Genomic DNA, 14581 nt, shown 5'->3' with positions numbered 1-14581 from the left:
TGAAGCAGGAAAGGCTTCTAGGAAAAATGGTTCAGAACTGTGGTGATTATGGCTAAGGCAGATTCTGATTTGAAGTTCAAAGCAACGAATTGGTTTCTATTGTCTTAATATTTGCAACCACATGGCCACAGAACTTAGGTGCTAGAGACTGCAATTCTCCAGATCAAGCTGTGTCTCCATTCCTTGAGCCCCACAAGTGCAGTTTTCAGGCAGGATTAATAAATGGATAATTGTGTGGGATGCAGAGATGGGCGAGTACTCTTGCTCATATTCACACTGGTCATGGGGACATAGTATACTGAGCCATCAACGTAGGACAGTGAACTCTGATAGGAGAAGAGTCATTTTATAATGTGAGGACAGGCTAGGGGAACTGGAGGAGAGTCAGGATCTGATGGGATACTGTGTCTGAAAGGCCTTTTTGTAGTAGAGGAACTTATAGATTGGCACAAAAAGGAAAGTGTGGTCTAATTGACTGGTATGAGGAAGATGTTCATGGTCAGCAGAGTAACAAAGCTTTCTATTTACTTAGGAACTGCAAATTCAGATGCCAGAAATGGCACTCTCCAGCAGGGTTCTGGAAAAGTAGAAGCAGTAAAGAGGGTCTTACTATTTTGGTAGCTCCTGGATGTCTGTGCCTCTGGTACACTTCTGACATTCAGGGAAGCAAAGTTATAGCCAAATTAGATTTTATCATTGTCGTTGTGGGTTAGAAAAGGTGTTGCGAATACTCTTTCTAAGTCACCAGGATTGTGTTCTCTGGACAGCACAATGGTAAGGTGCTGTATGGTGCGATGATCTCTGTCACAGTACAGCGATAAAATGACATAAGACCCAGGTGAGGAAAGAGGAGGCAGCACACATCCGACTCATTTCTACCTCCTATATTAAGGTTTACAACAAGAGAATACAAATCTTTCCTTCAGTACAAAGGCTACTTCACTGTGTATTACCCAGTCTCCACACACTACCCTCCTTCATCTTGGAATCGAAACACCTTACTTAGATAAACTGCTGTAGAGAGTTTAGAGGTTGCAGTGGACAGCCAGAATACTCTATTTTAACTCTCTAGTGTTTTACATGATTTCTTTGGATTGATTGTCCAGCTGTAACAAAGACTAATTAAATCTCTGCAAGCTTATCTGTGGAGAGTAGCTGACGTTTGCAAATGTCCCAAGAAAGATTGTCTGAGAAACATTTCCTTATAAACCTGCAAGACTTTGGATGCTAATTAGTTTTGTGATCATTAAATTTTGTGGTTCATACACGGAAATGATGCTCAGTTTTCCTCTGTGTGATTGATTTTAGTTCACTATTTTACAGTATTAGGAATCCTTAGCAAGAAAAGTAATAACTAAAGAAGTTCTCTTCTATACCTGACATAGAAGAGAAAGAATAACGAATATCTCTGCTTTTGTATATTATGAGACTTCAGGTACTAGGAAAGGAAGAGCTGTTTCTCGAGTGCAGTTCCAAATCTCCACGCTAGTGTACAAGAATTCTGGTAGGTTAATGAAAAGTTGATAGGGTTTGTTTTTCTAGAATACTAAAAGATGGAAAAGACATAGAAGAAAGATTCTAAATCTTATAGAAGTCTCCAGCATGTCTAATAGTCAAGAGAAACAGATGAACTGATCTTAATTGGCTTTCTTTTGATTACATATAAATTATAATAAAGCAAACAGCTAAGTTCAGACTTTATGTTCTGAGTAATCAAAATTGATTCCTGCTTTTGATAAAGAGATATTTGAGTTGTGGTAATGTAGGTGGCATACTTGGAGAACATTAAACTCCATTTTCCATCTGGCCTCAGATGTTAAGCAATAAAAACACAATCATCTTAAGTACACAGCACTGTGTTAGCTCATCTATACTTCTGCTTCAGGAGACAATCACAGAGCCATTGTAGACCTCACCAGAGGCTCAGTGAAGATCAGGCCTTGAGTCAGAAGTAGACTCTGAATTAGAGGGAATAACACCTGAAGAGGCCAAGGACATGTCTCAGAATTAGGTGCAGAAAGAGCTGTGACACACATGTATCTGAAGACAGAGGCAGATGTGAAAACCAAGAGGAAAGTTGTGTATCATACGGACCAAACGATACAACAGTGATTCCAAATATTACATGGTGGTACCATGGTCATCTCGGTTTACCTGTGTCTACACTGTGGTGTCTGCATATCAGTGACTCAGGACTTATCCCTCTGTTTCAGCTGAGCACTATTGCATATACTAAGATGTATACACCCATATGTAAGCCATATAAATAGTGACAGCTGCATACAAATAGAAATATGTGTACCAATATATGCATCTGTATAAAAACTATGGGTATATGTCACTATAGATGGATCAAAATAGGATTCTTTGGATGCTTTTATTAAAAAACTGAAAAGGAGAATTATGGATATTGGATCAATATTATTGCCAAATGTCACTGGAATTGTTTGTAGCATCAGAATCTGGTTGTAACCTACACCTAACGCTGCTTGGGTTGGAATCAAATACAGTCTTAACATGTTTTTTATTTAAATATACTTCATGCTAACAATAACTCATTTTATCTGAGTTATCCACACAGAATAGTCCTAAACTCTTCTTTCATTGTTTGAGACCAGCTTTGTGGGGAATACTATTTTGACAGGAATGACCCAGGGAAAGGAGTAGGTTTCTTAGGGTTACTGCCACTGCTCGGTATGCTCACTAATATCTTCTCTGAACTAGCCCCGGCCAAGTGTTGCTTTCTACGATACAGTCCCAAATACCAGTTGAACATGGATATAAGATTGCCCCAAAAAAATAGATTTAAAAGTTTTTATTGGATACAATGCCAGGTGATACTGATTTCATGAGCTGGTTTTCAACTAGTTGTTTATCCTTCTCTTAACAAAGCACAAGACTGATTTCCGTTTCCAGTTTCACAAGTGGCTTGAAATTGTCACTCTGTCCCATAATAGTAAAAAGCTGAACAAAATGGAAAGTCAATACACCTTGTTATAGAAGCAAAGTCAGAGGAGAAATTGCAAACCCTATTCAAGATTCTGACAGAGGGATACAAAGAATTACCCACAGAAGAGATATAACCAAGGAATCAGTGTCATGGAAGCCTTACCCATGGTTTTCTGATGCCCAGAAAGTAGGCAACTGTAAGTTCAGGTGTTAGTCACAGCTGCCTCTGCTTCCTTCTAGATACTGAATATGGTTTTCACAGTTAGTGTTGGAGAAAAATCATTTTCTGCTTCTGATGTGGGAAAAGGAACCAATTGAAACACTTGTGAAGGCTCCATTCAGCCTAAAAAGTGTTGCTCTCAGGAGAGCCCAGAAACTATCCTGGGGTCCTTTGCCAGGGTCTTGTAGGTACCGTCAAGAAAAGAAACAATGCCACCCAGTTGAGGCAACTGTACATCACAAAAATTTAAAGCAAGCAAGCAAATAAAACAAAACAACCACAAAAAGTACAAAACCCCTTGTGATTGCAAGATTCACAATTCAGAGTTGTATGCCTGCTATAGGACTGAGCCCTTCTCTTGGGGCTATGAGCCCTTCTCCTCCCCTACATCCTATAACAGTATTTCCAAAAGTCTATCTATGTCAAATCCTTTTGCCCAGGACATGTGTTCTAGTTATCAAGGAAAAAGACAAAACAAATCACATGTCACACTAAATGCAAAGCATGAAATTAGAAGTCAGAAATTAGAAAGCCAGAGTCCTTATAGTTATCCAAAAAGTTTAAAACAGGGACAATTCTTAGGCTGGTGGGTATGAATATGTTTAAACCAACACAGAATCTTTACTGAACAATGCTTGTGTTTGTAAACATCTCCCAACGAATTTATTTTAAATTCATTGTTCTCATTCTCAGATCAGATCTTTTGCTCTTCTGGCCCACAGTGTTAGTCAGGTTGTTCCAATGTGTTTGACTTTGTTGAACATAGTCAAAATGGCATGTTTTTATCTGGGTCCCAATTTCAAACATTTAAATTATAGAAGTCAGAGGACCATCATTACCTGAATATGAAGCCTGATACAATCAGCAAAACTGTGAGAGAACTTACAAGGAAAAAATATGCTTGTCAAAAATGATGTCTAGGGACTTTATAAACTATTTCCAGATATGTGGTTAATAGTTGAATATAAAGTACAATTGAGGTGTGGTGTGCTTTTAATGCAGAGATTACTTAATAGAATGGAATGGAAGAATATTCATTTAAGAGGAAAATTAGAGGGTTTGATACACATATGTATCCTTATTTTAAATTGATCCACAAAACTCTGGGGCATACATATTTTCAGATGTATCATTGCTGATCTCAGAAGATATAATCAAACTTGGAAGCATGGACTTTTGCTAACATCAACATGATTAAGACGTGTGTTACATTTCCCAGAACAACTTCCCTGTCTGTTCTCAGTGTACAGATTTATTGGCACTTCTATGGAACTTGTAATCAATAAATGTAAATAGAGCTTTATTAAGTAATCTTGGTTTTTTTCTGCCAACAGGGGAAGAAGGCAAATGTTAGTTCTTCTGTCTCTACCTAATCCAGACAGTCATCGGTCTTGCCAACAAACCCTGACCTCAAAATTCATCAATAGATTTCAATACATGTGCACAGAGGTGCTAGCTACTGTTAGCCAGAGACAACAGCTCCCCTGGACTATGTCAAAGGCTTTCCTCCACAGGGTTATCCCAGTGGCTGGATGTGCCAGCTCCTTTTATCAGGTAGAGAACCATGTCTTTTTCTCAGACTTTGCCCAAGGGTACCATGCTGCTTCTCACTCTTTGCCTTCAGTCATAAGTTGCTCTTTGCAGCACTCAGTGATGCAGGGAGACCTACTTCTGAAAGGCGAAAGTTCTACAATGTTCAAATTGGTAAGATTCTTGTTCTAGAAATCTGTATTCCTGAAAGTCTATGTCCCAGAAAGTTTACATTCTAAAGAACTCACACTGGAAAAGGTTTACATCTTTGAAAGTATAAGCTAGGAAAGTATACAGCCTGTACATAAATCCAGGGAACTCATAGTGGGTAGGCGATCTACTTTCCTGAGTGTAGATGAAATAAATCACTTCTTAAAACTAAGAAAAGAACAAAAAAAATTAAAAAAACCTCAAATGATAGGAATGTGATGTATGGTTTACATTTAAATAGGATAAAAATATGATATATTTGGATGGTTATGATTTAGCACTAACAAGATATTATTTCAAGCAGATAGCAATGTTATGAAGGAAATGATCAAATGATTTGGGTAAAAACCTTACTTGATTGGCTCACTGAGATGTTGAATCAAATGGCACTTACTGAAAATTTGCTTTTGAATCTACTTTCTTGCCGTACTAGAGAAATAGGGTTTTTATGATATGTTAGATACCTGTGCTTATAAATTAAATTATCTAGAAAAAACAACTCATTTGATTATAGTAGTCACCTTACAAAGGCAGGTAGTAAAATGTAACTATTATGTAAAATAGTGTATGGTAAGTACAGAATTGGTGATTGATTCAGGAATTCTACTATGTAAGCTTGCATTGGAGCAGTGATTCCCAACCTCTGGGTCACTGCCCCCTTGAGTGTTGCATATCAGATATTTACATTTATATTCCTAACATTAGCAAAGTTATACTTGGGAAGTAGCAACGAAATGTTGGGAACCACTGTATTAGAGGTATATTGAGCTTGGAATACAAGGGAAGATTGCCCAGTTCCCTTTCTTCTCAGTCCCTCATTTGTCTCTTAAAGAACAATCTTTTGCATGAAGATTCTAGGCTTACGTAGACAGATAGAAAGCTAGGATCCTTAGAAGACAACACCAGTACAACTCATTGAAAACAGTAAACTGGGCTGCTGCCTGTCTAGAACCTTCACCCCTATGGACTTGTTCATGGTACTGGGAAGTACTCTGCACACTGCCAATGGAGAAAGGAAAACACCAGACCGCTTGCAAATGCTTCTATTTAAAATGGCGATCTGCATGTAAGATACACTTGTGCAACATTGCTAAGAAAACCGTAGAACTAACCAATCAATATCTGATTAAATTTAAGGTCCACATGATGAGATGGAACCCATCCCCAACAGTTTGGTGGTCATGAACTAGCATCCTGTGGAACCTAAATCCCCCAAATAAATATAATAAAATGCCTTTTTTTATCAGATACCTTGGCCATGGTCTTTTGTCACAGAAATATAAATGCAACTAAGACCATGTATATGCAGATACATGCCTTTATGTATGAAGCCCAGAAGCTGGCATCAAGACAGGTTCTGGTCACATTTGTTTTGAGACAGGACCACTCAAAAAACCTGAACATCATCAATAGTTAGGAAGGCTAGTGGCTCTTGAGTTCTAGAAATCTGCTTACATATACTCTCTCCTCTCTCAGTGCCAAAGTTGGAAGGAGCCACTAGTTTGTTCCCGGTTGCTTAGCCCTGAAACTAATCACATAGAACTGTATTATTTAAATCACTGCTTGGCCCCTTAGCTCCAACTTCTTATTGGATAACTCTTAAATATCAATTTAACCCATTTCTATTAATCTGTGTATGGACATGTGGCTGTGGCTTACCGGCTAAAGTTTTGGTATCTGTCTCTGGTGGGGTTACATGGCATCTCCTTAACTCTGCTTTCTTCCTCCCAGGATTCCATTTAGTTTTCCCCACTTAAATCTGTTCCCATATAGCTCTGCTATAGGCCCAAAGCAGTTCCTTTATAACGATTGATATTCACAGCATACAGAGGGGAATCCCACATCACCAAAGTTACAGGCATGTGCTACGATGTTTGCTTTAGTGTGGATCAGAGCTCAGTTCCTCATTTTCATGCATTCAGCACTTTACTGACTAAGCCATGTTTAGTGTATATTCAAGTATTTGTATCAATGTTAGTCTATTTAGTAATTGGAATCATTAATTGTCTATGTAATTCTCTTGAATGGGGACACTATTTTCAGCCACCTAACAAGCTGAAATGGTAGAACTACTTGAATCCAGGAGATTGAGGTCAGTTCAATTTCACCAGTTTAAGAAATATACATGAGATATGAGATTCTATTCAAAAATAAGTTCTGAAAAATTCAGGCTCACAGAAGTTCATATCTAAATATACATATGCATAGATATGAATGTATATATTATATATGCACATCTAATTACAAAGAGAGTGAACATATCTAAGAAAATGTATATATGCTCTTTATGTGATGTATTTAAAGTGTATGTATATATGTTTTCTATGCAATGTTTATTCTTTATAGTAAATAATCAAGCTGTATAAGTTATGTGAAATAAGAAATCAGATCTGTTGTGTCTGTATTCTATAGAGTTAACATGGACATAATGAAAGCCATACATTGAAATTCATGTTTTTTTCTTTATATGAGAATTCATTAAAACTTTCATGCAAAACTTATGTAGCTCAATTTTGGAAACAATTACAATGTGTATAAGCCATATGGCTACACATTTGCTCTGCCTATGAAAGTTTAGAGTAGAAGCAATGGCATAATTAATGGCAGGAAATAAAAACCGTGACACATAAACCAGAATATTAATGAGGACAGAAGAGAAAGGCACTCAGAGAGGGAATAAGTAGAAAATGAAAGGAGAGGAAGGGAAGACACAAGGGAGACAAATGTTTAAACTGTTTGCAGGGTATAGCCTCAAATGAAAAGCAGGTGCTTTGATTAAAGAGGGACTGGCCATCACTGCTGGGCAGTTCAGTGATAATTATGAGCATCATTACACATTAGAGAAAATTCTTAAATTAATGGGTACACATTGAGACATCTGGAAAGATTTCATCAGTGCATAACCATGTTTGGGGAAACTCGGCTACAACTGTTTAAAAATTATGGTAAAGTGAATTAGTGATGGCTGCATATAGGGCAACTTCTCGTCTGCTATCTGGGAGGCCCTTACATTTTCATGCCAGCAGAGATGAGAAGCACATGCAATGTGCTCACTTCCTGTGTGAGGCTGACGACTCATGATTGAAGGCATATGGTCTAGCAACCAACTCATTGCTACTGTGGTACATGTAGTACTCATGTGCTGATTTGGAAGTGTCATATATCAATCTGTTGCTTTCATTGGTTAATTAATAAAGAAATTGCTTGGCCTGATAGATTAGAACATAGGTGGGTGGAGTAAACAGAACAGAATGCTGGGAGGAAGAGGAAGTGAGGCAGACGCCATGCCGCTCCTCTCTGGGACAGATGCGAAGAAACTCCAACCCAAGATGGATGTAGGCTAGACTCTCCCTGGTAAGTCACCACCTCGTGGTGCTACACACATTAATAGAAATGGGCCAAGCAGTGTTTATATGAATACAGTTTGTGTGTTGTTATTTTGGGGCATAAGCTAGCCAGGCGGCTGGGAGCTGGGTGGCAGGAACGCAGCCCACAGCTCCTCACTACGATTTGCTACTTGAGGCCTCTCAGAACAATGCATATTTATCACCATAGTGGCCCACAACATATGAAAAGAACATATGTGTAGTTAATGAGAATCTCAGTCCCTAGCCCCAAGACTTCCATGGAAGTCCCAGTGCATCAGTTTCAGTGTGGGTATTCCTCTATGGAGACAATTCTACAAGTGGCACATCACACTCACTATGCATTTATCATCCTTGGTGGTGGATGGGAGGAAAACCCAGGTAAAATTGCTCTTCTCACTTGCAGCTGCTCACGCCGTGCTTTGACGCCTATAATGGCCAGAAGCTTCTTTGAGAACAGGCAGGTGTCCAGTTCCACACCATGTGAACTCTTCTCTGGTTTCTACATATTACTTATGGATAAATCATGGCCCAAAGAAACTGACATAAATTCTGAGGTTCTAGAACTGTATCAGTACAGATTAGAATTCAAAAGTAGCACACTGTTGTAAAATTTTGGAAACTCCATCTGGAATATCTTTCAGGATCTATTTGTCTGATGTGGTATGTTCTTGCGCCTCACATTCTATGTGATATACTTCACATTTATAATATAAGGCATACATTGTCTATTGTTCTGTTACAGAATTCTCAGGCCTTTTCTTCTCTGGGAAATAGACTACAATATCCAGTCTCAACCACTAATAGATTTAGCTCTCTTTCAACATAGAAATTCATTGTGCAAAGAAAAAGTCACCAGATTCACTCCTAGTTGGAAAGGTAGGATTGTTGTCACTGTAAGCTTATCATAGACAAGGTCAGCAGGGAAGAACGGGGTAGTTGTATCTTAGTCTTTGGATGGAGCACAAGAGACTATTGAGGGTTCTCCCTAGCTGGAGTGCCAAGCTTGCATGAATTTGCTATAGCAAGTCTATAATCTTGTTCTTGCAAAATTTAAAATTACTTGCAAAATATTACTGTTTTATGTAAGTCATTCAAAGTTCTAATTAATATATTTCTTTAAGAATAACCTCCATTTTCTAGGATGTAAAATACAAGATATAAATGTCAGTACTAAACTGTTCTTTCCACTGAGAGAGATCAGAATAATCCTCAGCAGTTGCACAGACAAAAGGGCAATCAGAATAAATGACCATGTGGAGTGTTCCAACCCTCTTTGGATTTGTAACAGAGTCTGATGATTTTAAACACAGTTTCAGTCAGCTGTCTTAGAGCCTCCTCCATGAACAAATTTTAAACTTCTCTTGTTTTCTGTTTTTCAGAGTGAGTTCAGCCCCCTAAGACTTCACACAAAATTTCTTGGAACTGAGAGCTATCTTTCTAAAAAAGGAAGCAAAAACTTCCTTCTATTGCACATGTGCCGAAGGGCTATTTTCACATCAGCCTCTCTGTAAACCTGGCACAGGGGAGCAGACTGCGAGAGGAGTGTGCCTGGTGCCCAGAAAGTCAGAAGAGGGCAACAGATCCTCTAGAATTGGAGTTACAGACTGTCGTAAGCTACACCGTGGATCCTGGGAATAGAACATGGTCCTTCGCAAAGACCAGCAAGTGCCCTTAACCCCTGAGCTATCTCTAGTGCACCCAGAATTACTTTGTTTTAAATTTTGAAAATGTTCCACTGTTTCTTTCCAGTTATCATCCGATACCACGATTGAATGCATCTGTTGGTCTTACAGTAAGGAACTTGTACAATAAATGAGCTGAAATGAGTTTAGCTTCCATAGAACAATGGTCTGTGCCTTACTGTGCTGCCATAGCCCTTTTGTCTGTAGAGATCTTAACTGGTGAGGGAAATAGTTCTAGGGGTCATTCAGGAAGAAAGATCAACTGGCCAGTTTTCTATTTAAAGGTGCACATGCTCTCTTTCCTCAGATGTTTTTCCATGTGTGAAACACAGTCCTCTTGTCTTTTCTGTGCTGCACACTCAGGCTGCACACCACATCTGAGGTGCTCTTGTCAAAAAGAAGAAACCGCCTCGTCTCTCGATGATGAAGTCAGCTTGAAGAATGGCTTGTCTGTTAAGAAAAAATGTCTCCTACAAGGATATTGATTTTCAGTTATTGTTCTGAGGTCGAAAAAACAAAGAATATTCTGTATATGAAAGCCAATTCTAAGTTTTGAAGAAAATGATCATCAGTGAAAAAAAAAAACAAAACCTGGGTAAATATATTTATGTTTGAATCAGAACCACCTGTAATTTTCTGACAGTGATTTTTTTTTAGTATAACTGGATGTGATCACAAATATATAATTGTGTGCAGGTGTTTGTTGAAAACAGATCAATAGATTTTAATGAGAGAAATTAGAAGTAGAAACATATCTGTAGCACATAAATACTATGTTTTCATATCATGTTCACTAATAAAATGGAACAATATCCTTAGAAAGACTGGTGTTACCAAGATATTGGGTGCATTGTACAGGGTGATCTAAGATAGAGAGATCTGTCTTTAAAATAGGCAGGTCACATGGCACACAGCTGGAAGAGATTTAAAGGCTGGTCCCAAATAAGACAAGCAGTAAAATTAATGATGATAGTATTAGATTGTAATTCATAGAAAAACTGCCCATAAGTTCATACTTGCATAAATAAATAACTATATAACAATAAGTTCAGGCAAAATGGCTTGCTACTAAGTTTTAATAAAGGTGGAGAAAGTAACAGACATAGAAATTTGCTGTTTATCAAACATCACAGAAAGGTGCTAAAATTGTGAATAAAAAATGATAACCATGTGTTCCTTAATGTTGTTTCCAGAGAGTATATTTAAATCATAAGTTGGAAACTGCTAATTTTGCAGTTCACAGTCCCAGAAGGCAGCATCTTCCACTGTATAAGTCGTGGAATTATCAGACACTCGGTATCATTTTCCTCCTGTTAGGATGCCGGAGATAGCTACACATTACACACTCCTCAGTGCTTCTTAAATATGTGTTTGAACACAAGTGAGCATTAGATGTATTCAAAGAAATAATAGAGAATCATGTGTCAAAGCCTTTGTAACAATAGTGATGGGGAAGGAAGCTTTAGTTCCAGATGGCCGGCAAGTAAACAAAACGTCAAAACTACTCAGGATGTGGTGGGTGGAGTTCAACTCTGAACTCTACCAACATAGGGGATGAGATGACTTGTTAAACCTGATGAGTTAGTAGTACTATCTCAACATTACCTTCGTCTTTGAATACTGTCTTATGGTTGCACCGAGGGCAGGATTTTGAAAACTGGGTGAAGGCTGAGCATGGTCATATACAGTGTAGGGTTAGGTAGTTAAGTGAATGGCATACAGAAATATTTAGTAACACTTTTGAAGCCTTTTTGAAAACTTCAAATATTCTAAAGTTTTAAAGCATGCCATTTTGATGACCTTTCTTGTTAGAAACTAATTATAAGAACAAATTTATAATGATACTGCTGAATTAATACCTCAAAGTGAATCTTATAGATATGCAAATGAATATGTACTGATTCTCAACTGATAATGAAAATCAAAACAAATGAGATGCATTTTTATTTTTGCAAAATCAAAGAAACAGAGAAAGCACATGTTAAGAAAATGTCTATAGCCGGGCGGAGGTGGCGCACGCATTTAATCCCAGCACTCGGGAGGCAGAGGCAGGCGGATCTCTGTGAGTTCGAGACCAGCCTGGTCTACAAGAGCTAGTGCCAGGACAGGCTCCAAAGCCACAGAGAAACCTGTCTCAAAAAACCAAAAAAAAAAAAAAAAAAAAAAAAAGAAAAAAAGAAAATGTCTATAATGTGCCACAGAGGGCTCTGTATGTCTAACTATTGCATTTTTCTGTGTCTGAAAACAAATACATTGACACATGTGTGACCACATGTACTTAGTGTGTTCCTTTTTTCAGGTACTTAAAAAGAAAAATAAAAGACTATTTTGCTGGTGGCAATCACATCCAGAGCTCCATTACACCATGCAGTTATTACCTGTATGGGGGTAATGGAATTGCTGGACAGGAACTTTCCCCCAAGATTTTCAGTCTCCACTAATTTTAAATTAATTAGTTTAACCTACAATGTATTTGAAAAAAAACATTTAAATATTAATATAACTATTGAATTATACAACTATGTTCTAAACAAGAGCAAAGATCAGTATAGGTATTGATTTGTGCAAGGTTTTGTTCGACACAGCAAACATTTCTAAAGCGAAGGGTTTCACAATTGTCGCCATGCCTATTTCTTGCCCTGGTTCACAGAGTTCGCAAGTGGGTAAGACTGCTGAAGACTGTCTTGTTTGCTGGGCAGTGGGAATAACACCTCTGCTAGCATGAAAACGACCCCAAAGAAGATTGTTTCCTGTTTATTACTGACTCGTTTCCATGACACATAACAGAAATGTGTGATATAAAATTCTCAAATATAAAAGTAATTTTTAAAAGTAAAGGGTTTGCCCAGAGTACCAGTTCACTGATAATAGTAATGAACATTTTATTACCTTATTAATCACAGCATCTCATCTTATCCTGTTATTCTACTCAGCTGATATTTATAAAAACAAAACCACTTTCAGGTGATATTTTTCTATAACATAATACCAGATGAAATAAATTCAAAGAAGCATTTGTTTGACTTATCGTTTGAGAAGTTACAATTAGTCATACCAGAGAAGGCACAGTTGTGCTGTGTCCACAGTCAGGAGGCAGAGAGAAATGAATTCTGGTGCTCAACATGACTTCTCTATCTGAGATCTCAGCTCATTAGATAGATGAGATTTCCCTCCTCAGTAAAAAGCATGGGATAAATCTGGACTAGCTGAACATAGTGGACAATGAGGAATACTGAGAACTCAAGAACAGTTGGTTTTTGATCCTACTGCACGTACTGGCTTTGGGGGAGCCTAGGCAGTTTGGATGCTCACCTTAAGAGACCTGGATAGAGGTCGGCGGTCCTTGGGCTTCCCACAGGTCAGGGAACCCTGATTGCTCTTTGAGCAGATGAGGGAGGGGGACTTGATCGGGGGAGGGGGAGGGAAATGGGAAGCGGTTGCGGGGAGGAGGCAGAAATCCTTAATAAATAAATAAATTAAAAAAAAAACTTTTCCAGAAATGCTCAGATACATCGCAGAGGTGTGTTTCCATGGTGATTATAAATCAAATCAACTTGACAGTGAAGACTAATTGACAAAGAAAATTTAAATAATTCAGTGAGATGGACACTGAAGATGTTGTTTGGTATATCATATGAATTAGTGATGTTTCTATCTATAATATTGTCTTCCTAAATTTCTTATTTTTCCTTGCTGATCTTTACTATGTTAATGGGTATTTCTTCAGATTAGACCGAGTTAAAACTCATTTTGTAATGCAAATGTTGCCTTCTTTAATTCAATATAAATGAGAGAGTTTTGAAAGATAAGAGCGATAAAGGACCAGGAGTTAAATCATAACCAGCTTTTTTGGTGTTCTTGTAAGTCTTTTTCGGCAGCTCTTGTGCAGTTACACCAGTTGCTCTCAACCAGGAGTCTTCTGACTTTGCAAGGGTGCAAAGTATTCAGTTAAAAGGAATAGTTGAAACACACACACAGGTATGTATTGTTAGCATTTGGGGAGCTGAAAGCTTTTAACTCTTGTGACAGTCCTGATTCTATGATAACAGTGCTATTGTTTGTTTTGCTACATTTTAAATGATGCAACCAGGTGTGTTTTACCTTCCATGTTGTTTTCATGTCATCCATCAGCCTTTTTGGGGAGGTCTTGCTGGTCAGAGGTTGCAGTCAACCACAGCCTGACAGCTTTTTCCAAAAGCTGGGCCACATGGGGACTCCTTCCCCAGTGAGAACTTTCTGCTCTCTACCTGCCCTTATGTGGAGAATATCCCTGGGGGTCAAAGGACTGACCCAGCTGAAAGCTATGTCTTAACCCGGATGCCTGATTTAACTTTAGCATGACCCTTGGCAGTTTTCTTTCCCCAGCTGTGATGTGATAACTACGACTTGCACTAGGAGCTTTGCTGTGGGACCCTGCTGCCACCTAGGAAGCCTTAGGATGGGAGTGTGCCACTTAATGAAAATTAGGGTGTGTCCTCGGGCTCCCCAATCTTACATATTCCTTATACTCTGGAATAAAGCTGATTTATTAAAGTCATCTCCCAGAGTGCTGTCTCCACCATAGCCACAGCCTTCTGAAGCCCATTCCCTGCTTCTGCTCCCTTTTCCCTCATGGACTAGTG

This window comes from Microtus oregoni, unplaced genomic scaffold (assembly GCF_018167655.1).
Source record: "Microtus oregoni isolate MIOR12 unplaced genomic scaffold, Mior012 000000F_ref0000247, whole genome shotgun sequence".
NCBI classification, from domain to species: Eukaryota; Metazoa; Chordata; class Mammalia; order Rodentia; family Cricetidae; genus Microtus; species Microtus oregoni.
Note: the sequence above shows the minus strand (reverse complement) of the source record.